We start from the raw sequence: 8,514 nt of genomic DNA, 5'->3' as shown, positions 1-8,514 counted from the left end.
TATTTTATTTTCATAGTACTTCCCAGCACCTAGAACATTCGTTGGATTATTATCTGTCTCCCCTGTATGAGTCGAAGCTTCTTAGATGGGGGACTTTGTATAAGTTTGGCTCCCTGAAGTATTCCCAGTCTTTGATGTTTTTGTTGGGCTGCTCAGTGTGAGAGATGGGGTCAGGGGAGAGTTGGCGGTTGTGACTTAACCACTTGGTTTCTTGGCATTTCACCAGCACCTTCTATCTCAGACAAGCCACATTAAATGTCGGCTTACAGTCCCCAGAGTGAAATTCCTTTGAAAGTCCACATTTTCATGTTGCAAGTATCTTCCCAGGCTGTGCAGTTCATGGTATTATTTAACACACCCCTGGGATTGCTCGTTCCCTCAAAGAAATACTGATTGCTTGGGGTTTTGACGGACCTGGAATTCAAAGGTCCTCTAGCAAGACATGTGCTTATCCTTTCTCTTCTACTTTTGATGATCTGAAAATAAAACTGTTGACAAGAGGGCTGCACACTCTTTCCTCTCTTCCACCCCCCTTCTCTCGATTGCCTCAAATGTATCTGCTGGAGCCACTGATTGAATTTAGATTGGAACTCTATGTCATGCACCATTTTAGAAATTGCTCAACAGTGGTCTTGTCTTTGGTGGGTTGTGTGCAGACACATAGTGAATTTTATTTTGAAGAAAGACTGGAATCAGGAGACTGAGGAATGTCAAAAATATTTAAGGATGCATCCTAGTTAGTTTTTAATTATCAAGTTGACACAGCCTAGAGTCATCTAGGAAAGGAGTCTCAAACTGAGGGGTTGCCTGGATCAGATTGTTCTGTGGACATATCTGTAGGGGAGTGTCTTGATTGTGATTTAATGTAGGATGGTACAGCCCACTGTGGGTGACACCATTCCCTGGGCAAGTGGTCCTGAGTTACATAAGAAAGCTAGATACGCATAGATCTATGAGTGAGTCAACAAGCAACATTCATCTGTGATTTCTGTTTCATGTTCTGGCTTGAGTTCCTGTTTGACTTTCCACCGTGGTGGACTGTGACCTGAAATGCAAGCCAAATAAACCTTTACCCCACTTAGTTACTCTTCGTCATGGCAGTTGCTACAGGAACAGAAGTGAAAGTAGAAAAGGAGACAAACAACCTGAGGGCTACCTGGGTTTATGTATTACTTGGAGGCAGAGGCTACGATTTTATGAAATACACTTGAATATATCTGAATTGCACCCACCTAGCTATGCACGGTGGCATTGTCAGTTTTCTGTTTTGATAACGAAATCCCCAGGACTAAGTAATTGATTAAGAAATTAAATTTCCTAGGCTCTTGTTTCTAGAAGCTGAAAAAAGCAAGATAATGTGGTATCATATCTATCTGGCATCTGGTGAGGACCATTTTGCTGCATCACAGCACGGGACAGGATAACGAACATGTGGAGATACAAAACAGCTGTGCTTCTCTGAGCTATGGATGCTCATGACCTCATCCGGCGCTAAGCGTTTGGTTTCCCAAAGGGCCTGCCTCCATATACCCGGCGCTAAGCGTTTGGTTTCCCAAAGGGCCTGCCTCCATATACCCTGAGCAGAGGAATTTACAGATTAAGTTTCAACACAGAAATTTCTGGAGTACTTACTTGAATGGCATTCAGCAGCCTGATTAATGCATTATGTAACTCATTTCTTACTGTTTGGAGTGCCATTGAGCCAGCGACGAAGGAGTAGGTGAGGTCCCTGCCCTTGGAGTTTATCATACATGGGCTTTGGGGGCGAGATGTCAAATGAGCCACCACCACCACAGATAGTTATCGTCTTTCAAGCACCTTTGATGGGAAAATATAGAGAAGAAGAAACGAAGAGATGGGGATCCAGCTCAGCTGTGATTGGAAATGATGACGTCTAAGATGCAAAGGAGAGTCTAACCAGGCCTTAGGGTGTCCTTCATTCTTTGTTTTCCTGGTGGATATGTAGGATTTGGGTCAAGTTGAGATAGTTGTGTTCTAGGAACTCCAGGGTAAGGGGGACAACAAGGGTGTGGACTGATTCATTCATGAAACATTTCAAGCTCTTGTGACATCAAGACCATTTGGATAACGTGTATATTTAGCACTGGGGATGGGACTTACTTAGGACCTTGTGCATCTTAGAAAAGCAATTGAGCAACTGAGCTGTCATACCTTCAGCCCCTCAGGGTCCCATGTCAAGGATCCTGGCCTTTCATATTTTTGTAGTTAGCTGGCTGCTGCTTGTTTTACACCCCTCTGCCCTAAGGGTCCTTGAACTTCAGGGGACATACCAAAACCACCTGTGGAGGTTGCGAACTGCTGATTGCATAAGGATGACCTTTATTCTCAATGCCTACTGTGCCAGAATCACAGGATGACACTTCCCTGAACATCCCCACCTCTCCTTTCTTGCCTGTGCCCTTTGGTTGGCTGTGTGAAGACCCAGAGGTTTCCTGGGGGAAAAAAAAAACTTGGTTATAGAGGTTTTCGAAGGGCAAGGGCTCTCAGTAGTTACATTTGTTGCAGAGTACTTTTGTCCAGATAGACTTGAGCTTGGTTGTATTTTTTGATGTCTGGTGTGAACTGTCAAAGCACAGCATTAATCACCTCCATGGCTGTGGCTGAGAGATCAGAGCCTGGGGAGTTAGGTTAGGGTAGACATTGCTTCTTGTGACTTCATATTGTCTTTGTCCATCAATCCATCTACACCCAACTTCTCTGATCATCTCGTTTCAGCAAGGTTAGAAAGTATCATCCTACAGAAGAAAACTGAAGCCCAAGAAGATGAGTGACCTCCTTAGGCTTCAAGGTATGTGAGGTCTATGGCCAGGGCAATAGCTAAGGCCTTCTTATTTCCAACTGGTTGCTACTTGAGCCAAATCTCTAAGAACTGTACCGAACAAGAGATTTACACACTTAAGCTTCTAGAGTGATGATGGCTGTATTCACCAGACAGGATTCTGGTGACAAATTGGCATTAATGTAATCTCAATATCTACTCATGAAGAGAAAAACAAAAAATCCATAGCAGGCCCTTATGGGCCATTAGGTGTTAATGGGAATAATACAAATGTCCCACAGAGCACATTACTGAAGTAAGTGAGCCGGCCCAGCCCATCACAATCTGTAACGTCTCAATTGCTTCTTGCTCAACCCACAGGTGTGAATTGACTAAAATCATTGACGATCCAGGTGGTGGCCTGATATGAAGTCATGAGAAAGCACTTCTTCATCATGGAACTGAACGAGTGAGCCTGGGCAGGTTGCCAATGCCCTCTGGGTCTCCAGCTCTTCTCAGTAAAATGGGAACAGCCATGTTCTCTTTTCTGGTTGCTGAGGAGAGGAAAAGGGCGTCACGCTGTCTCATCAACCTAACTTGCATTTCTAGTGGCTGTCAGGGAGCCTTTTGACCATTGCCTGTGAGGAAGGCTGTCTAAAATCCCTCTTTTGGGAACTGACTGCCCATCTGTTTAGTTGTCTTCTTTTAAGCCAGTAACTCATGTGTCTGTAAATTCACCTATTAGTCAGACACATGCCCAGATACTATATCTTGATTTTTTTTGTTTGCAAATAGTTATACTGAAGTATTATTCACATAGCATGAAATTCAACGCTTATATAGGTGCAGTGATTTGGGCGGGTACTTTATAAAGTGGTACAACCAGATGGCACCATCAACCAGTTTTAGATGTTCCAGCCAGTTAAAAAAGCTCCCTTTGCCTGTCTGTGCCTTAGTCCCATGCCCATCCCAAGTTATAGGCCACCATTGGTCTGCTTTCTGTCTCAACTAATTTGTGCTTCCTGATAATTTCTTATCAAATGGGAGCATACTAACCGCAGTCCTGGCTTTCTTCTTACATTCACCTGTGCTCTTATAACATATGCCAGTGTGTTACTACTGCTAAAGAGTATTTCACCGTGTGGCTGGAACACATTCTGTGGTCTCTCCAGGCCCCACACCGAATATGTGCAAACTTGGTCTTAAGGGTGTACTTCCCCGAGCAAGGCACAACCTCAGATAATTGGAATTGTTTGCCTTCTCTACCTCCCAGGCTGCCATTTTCAGTGGTAATGCCATCGAGATTGAGTTTTCCCCTTTCCCTGTGGCTGAGAAGTTTCAAGTCTTCAAACCTACCCACCCTGGGCAGAATGTCTGTCAACCTGGCTGCCAGAGGAGCAGAAATTGAGTGACAATTGTGGTAATGATGATGAAGATGGTAATGGCTGTGGTGGTGGTGATAGTCATGGTGCTGATGGTGATGGTAGTCATGGAGATGGTGGTCATGGTAATGGTGATAATGTCTCTACTGTCATCAACAGTAATGGTGGGGTATAATATACCAAAGAGTAAACCTGTAGTTACATTATTGTAAGTATCTTATTTTTCTCTGGGTGCTTTGCTAGGGACCAGACTCATTTTTTATGCTTTTGATGGAAGTAGATGCTTTGACCTGTAGGACGCTTCTTCTGTTTTCCATCTTTATAGGTGGTATGAAAGAGAAACTTTCTCCTAGAGCAGAGGAAACTATTAAGAGAGTATTTCATATTTGAGAGGCAAAACTGGACCTTTTCAGTTGGCTGGACTATATTCATAAATTTATATATTTCAATAGACTATAGGAATACATATTCCATGTGAATGTCTATACCTCTTATATGTTTGTATGCATGTACACATATGCATGTTAAGTAGTGATCATTTGATCATTAATTGGGTTGGGCACTTTTTAGGTCCAGCAGTTACCTCTCCTCTGTTATGAATTACATCATCAGAACTCTTGCCCATCTTCAGAGTACTGATAATTTTCTTATTTACTTCTTTATTTTACCCATGTAAGACAATGTTGTTTAATCATATGCCTTTCTTAATTGAGATGTGTGGTTAATAAAACTTCCTGCCCATAAAAGAGTTTCCTATTCATGACAAGAAGATGGTTCTACCTTGTTCCATCTCATTGTCCTTTCCTTAACTACGATTGGCTGCAAACATCAACCAAGTATGTTGGACGGGATGATGTGCCGTGTGAGGTTCTAATGAACTCATCTCTGACTTGGAAGGGAAGCTGCCGCTGTGTGAACATACCTGGTCTGGTCTGTTGTGTGATGAAAACATTTGATCTTGCCACCCAATTGAGGTCACAGATGACAAGCCAGCTAGCAGTCTGGGTGAAGGTGCCCTTGAAAAACAAGCTCAGGTGGTCTGACAAGTCATCTGTCATGTTGAGGTCAGACTCTGCCCAGACTGATGCCATTTCCCCCTCTCCCCCCAGATAAAGTTGTCAGCATTGGCAGCCAACAGCTTTGAACCACTAAATTTAGGGTGGTTTAACACATCGCAGCAGGCACCTTCATGTACCTGTGGAAGCAAACTAATGCAAATTGCCATCTATTGCTCTGTAGCTGGTTGTGATTTTCTGTATATTATATCTTTCAGTGGTCACTTTTATCTTAACATATTTGTGCGTGATTTTGAGATAGGGTCTCATGTATTATAGGCTAGTCTCAAACTTTCTAGGTAGCCCAGGTTGATCTTGAACTTATGATTCTCCTGCCTATGTCTCCTGACTATTGGCTATACAGGAATAAGCCACTATGCTCCCTTTGTGAGGCAGTGGGGATGAAACCCCAGGTTTCTTGCAAGCTAGACAAGCATTCTATTCATAGAGCTCCATCTTCAGGGTGTGTATTTTTTATTGTAGAGCCACATGGAAGGTTTCCCCGTTCACCATCTCTCACTGTGCACAAGGTACAATGTCTGAGTTTGTCCTTAATCCATTTCTTGCTGTTATTCCGTGCCTGAATGAGCAGAGGCCATGAGGCAATGCTATTGCTCAAGTGTTTCTTTTCGAGCTGCCATTTATTTTGACTTGCACCGTAATTTGTATGAGGTGGAAAAGAAATGTTTTCTGTTGGCTCTTTGCATTTGTTTCATAACTCCCACGAGAACGCCGGCTGTTTCATCTTGGAGGTAATTATACTAACTTCAGTACATTCATGGTAGTTATGTGATAAATAAATTTCAGTTCCCTAGAACAAAAACACGATGGGTAAATAAATACTTCCCATTATAAACATGTCATAATCACCTAACATTTCAGTCTGTAGTAACAACTAAGGCTAAGGCAGAATATCACACTATAGCTTTAGTAAACAACGTAGTCAAAAGTCTGCCTCTTCCTAACAAACGTATTTTCAGCAGTCAAGGGTTTTATTCCACATTGAGTTCCTTTTACTTCCGTTCTGTTTTTTGAGATAGGGTCTTATGTATTCCAGGTTGGCCTTGAACTTGTTACATAATAGAGGATGATTACCTTGAGCTCCTGGTCCTCTTGATTCTGCCTCCTGAGTCCTGGGATTATGCAAATATACCATCATGCCTGGTTTATTCAGTGCTAGGGATCACACCCAGGACTTGTCCACATTTGGCAGTGTCTCTACCCACTGAGACCCAGCTGCAGTCCATATTAACTATAATTTCTCTTCTTACAGCTAAGGAATCTGTTTCATCTCCAGTTCTCACTCTTGTTTAAGTTGTAGGAGATAGTGTTCTCTCAAGGCATTGATTGCTCACCAATTTGTATCAGCAATCAAAGCTTTATGGTACCTCTCTGCAAAACAGTTTCAAATGATTTTAGTCATTGAAAATATAGGGCTTATAGTTGGACATTTAGCCATATTACTAATTCTTCCCCCATCAAATCATAAATGAATTTTAAATCCTATGTTGCCGTTTATCTGTGATTCAATCACTTTTTCATGTTCCTGTCTATTTAGCTGGGTATAATTTCTGTTTACACATTTTCCCTTCAAAGCACTAGTCACATGGATATACTTCAGGTTTTCCTATCACATCGTCCAGTTGAAACCAACATCATTGTTTTCCCTTCCCACATAGCCAGAATTTTCTGCCGGAATACACTTACTTGTCCTCTGTCCTTCAACTCATTACTAAAAAGCAAAATGAATAAGAACAGTAAAGTCTCTCATGTTTAGGGGTTGCTTCTTATGTGTTAATTTGCTTGTCTTCTCAATCCATTATTCAGCTTCGTTAGGTAGCAGCTTCATGACTATATTGTTTGTTGTACATGTGCATGCACACATATCTTTGTGTGTAGTAGGGGCACATAACATGTGTGTGGAGGTCAGAGGAAAGGTTTGAGGCATTAGTTCTGCCTGATACAATGTAGGTACCAGGGAATCACTTGGGACTTGACAGCAAGGGCCTTTATCCACTGAACCATAACACTTGGAGGACCTGGAGGGATACATATTTGAATACTTGATATCCTGAAGTGCAAGGTGCTCTTTCTCTGGATTGATAACTGTGACGGTTGGTTTTCATGTTCATCTTGACATAACCTAGAGTTTTCTGGGAAGAGAGTCCTAAAGGAGCAATTGTCTAGCAGGTTGACCTATGGGCATATCTCTGGGTTGGGTGATCCTGATTATGTTAATTGGTGTGGGATGATGCAGTCTACAGTGGGCAGCACCATTCCCTAGTCTGAGTAACAGTGTAATATATATATATACTGAGTCTGCATTTGTTCACTCTCTGCTTTTGACTGTAGATGTGACAAGCTGCTTCAACTTCCTACTTCACTTCTCTATAATCATGGACTGGAACCTAGAGTTGTAAACTTAATAAACTCTCTTCCCTAAGTTGATTTTGATTTTTGTCTGGTTTTTTTTTTTTTTTTTTTTTTTTTTTTTTAGTCACTAGGCTAGTGACTGATACTCAAAGACAGAAATGGCCATTTGATTTTATTCTGAGGGAAGGTCCTGTTCTTTCCCCATTGGTGTGTTGCACAGCAGTTTGGGGGATTTTTCCAGGCAAGCTCTAGAGGCCATCTGCCTTGGATCTGGAGTGCACATCACCTCTATGCATTAACTCCACAGACTCACTGACAAGGAACTCCAGATGTATTCCAGGCTGCCCTTGACAATAAGGCTCAACTAGGAAGATGATTGGCTCATCAGGACTGTACACTTGTAATGCTTTATCTTAACTGTCAGCTTGACAGTATCCAGAATCACCCCGGAGACAAGCTAGCAGTAGATCCAACAGCCGGCAATACAGCGACAAGTCAGCAAAGGTTCAGACGTGGGCTTCCATACTTTCCTGTCTGTGTGTTCCTTACCTGGTTTGTTCAGGCTAACTAGTAGCGGCTTCTGGATTGTTCAGGCGGCGTCTACTATCCACAGGCAGGAGATGCTGTTCTCCTCCCTGCCATTGGCAAAAGAGCTTTTTGCATTATTTACATTACATTTCTGTACCTGGGTTCCAGGCAATCTTTCAAGCACTTAAGGATATTAGCTGATTTAATCTTCTCAACAATCCAATGTACCAGGAATGGGGATGGGACACCAAGGTTCAAAGATTTATCAGCTGCCCTATGGCGTCTGAGCCAGGGAACTACAGAGCTGGGATTCAAACACATGCATCTCCATCCCAAAGCTGTCTTCTTGGCAGTGGGCAGTTCTGGCCGTTCTGCAGAGCCCCCTCTTATTCAGATC

General features: G+C 42.5%; 1 long non-coding RNA gene across 1 annotated transcript in view; it reads left to right on the top strand.

The window, feature by feature from the left end:
• Positions 1-2,734: 2,734 nt before the first annotated feature.
• Gm31278 overlaps positions 2,735-8,514 on the top strand; it is a 108,921-nt gene continuing 103,141 nt past the window's right edge. The window contains exons 1-2 of the long non-coding RNA XR_879224.1: positions 2,735-2,809; positions 3,161-3,248. This is a non-coding gene — a long non-coding RNA (predicted gene, 31278). The remainder of the gene's footprint in view (positions 2,810-3,160; positions 3,249-8,514) is intronic.

Source organism: Mus musculus, chromosome 8 (assembly GCF_000001635.26).
Source record: "Mus musculus strain C57BL/6J chromosome 8, GRCm38.p6 C57BL/6J".
NCBI lineage: Eukaryota > Metazoa > Chordata > Mammalia > Rodentia > Muridae > Mus > Mus musculus.
The sequence above is the reverse complement of the archived record's forward strand: the minus strand, read 5'-3'. Positions and strand labels throughout refer to the sequence as shown.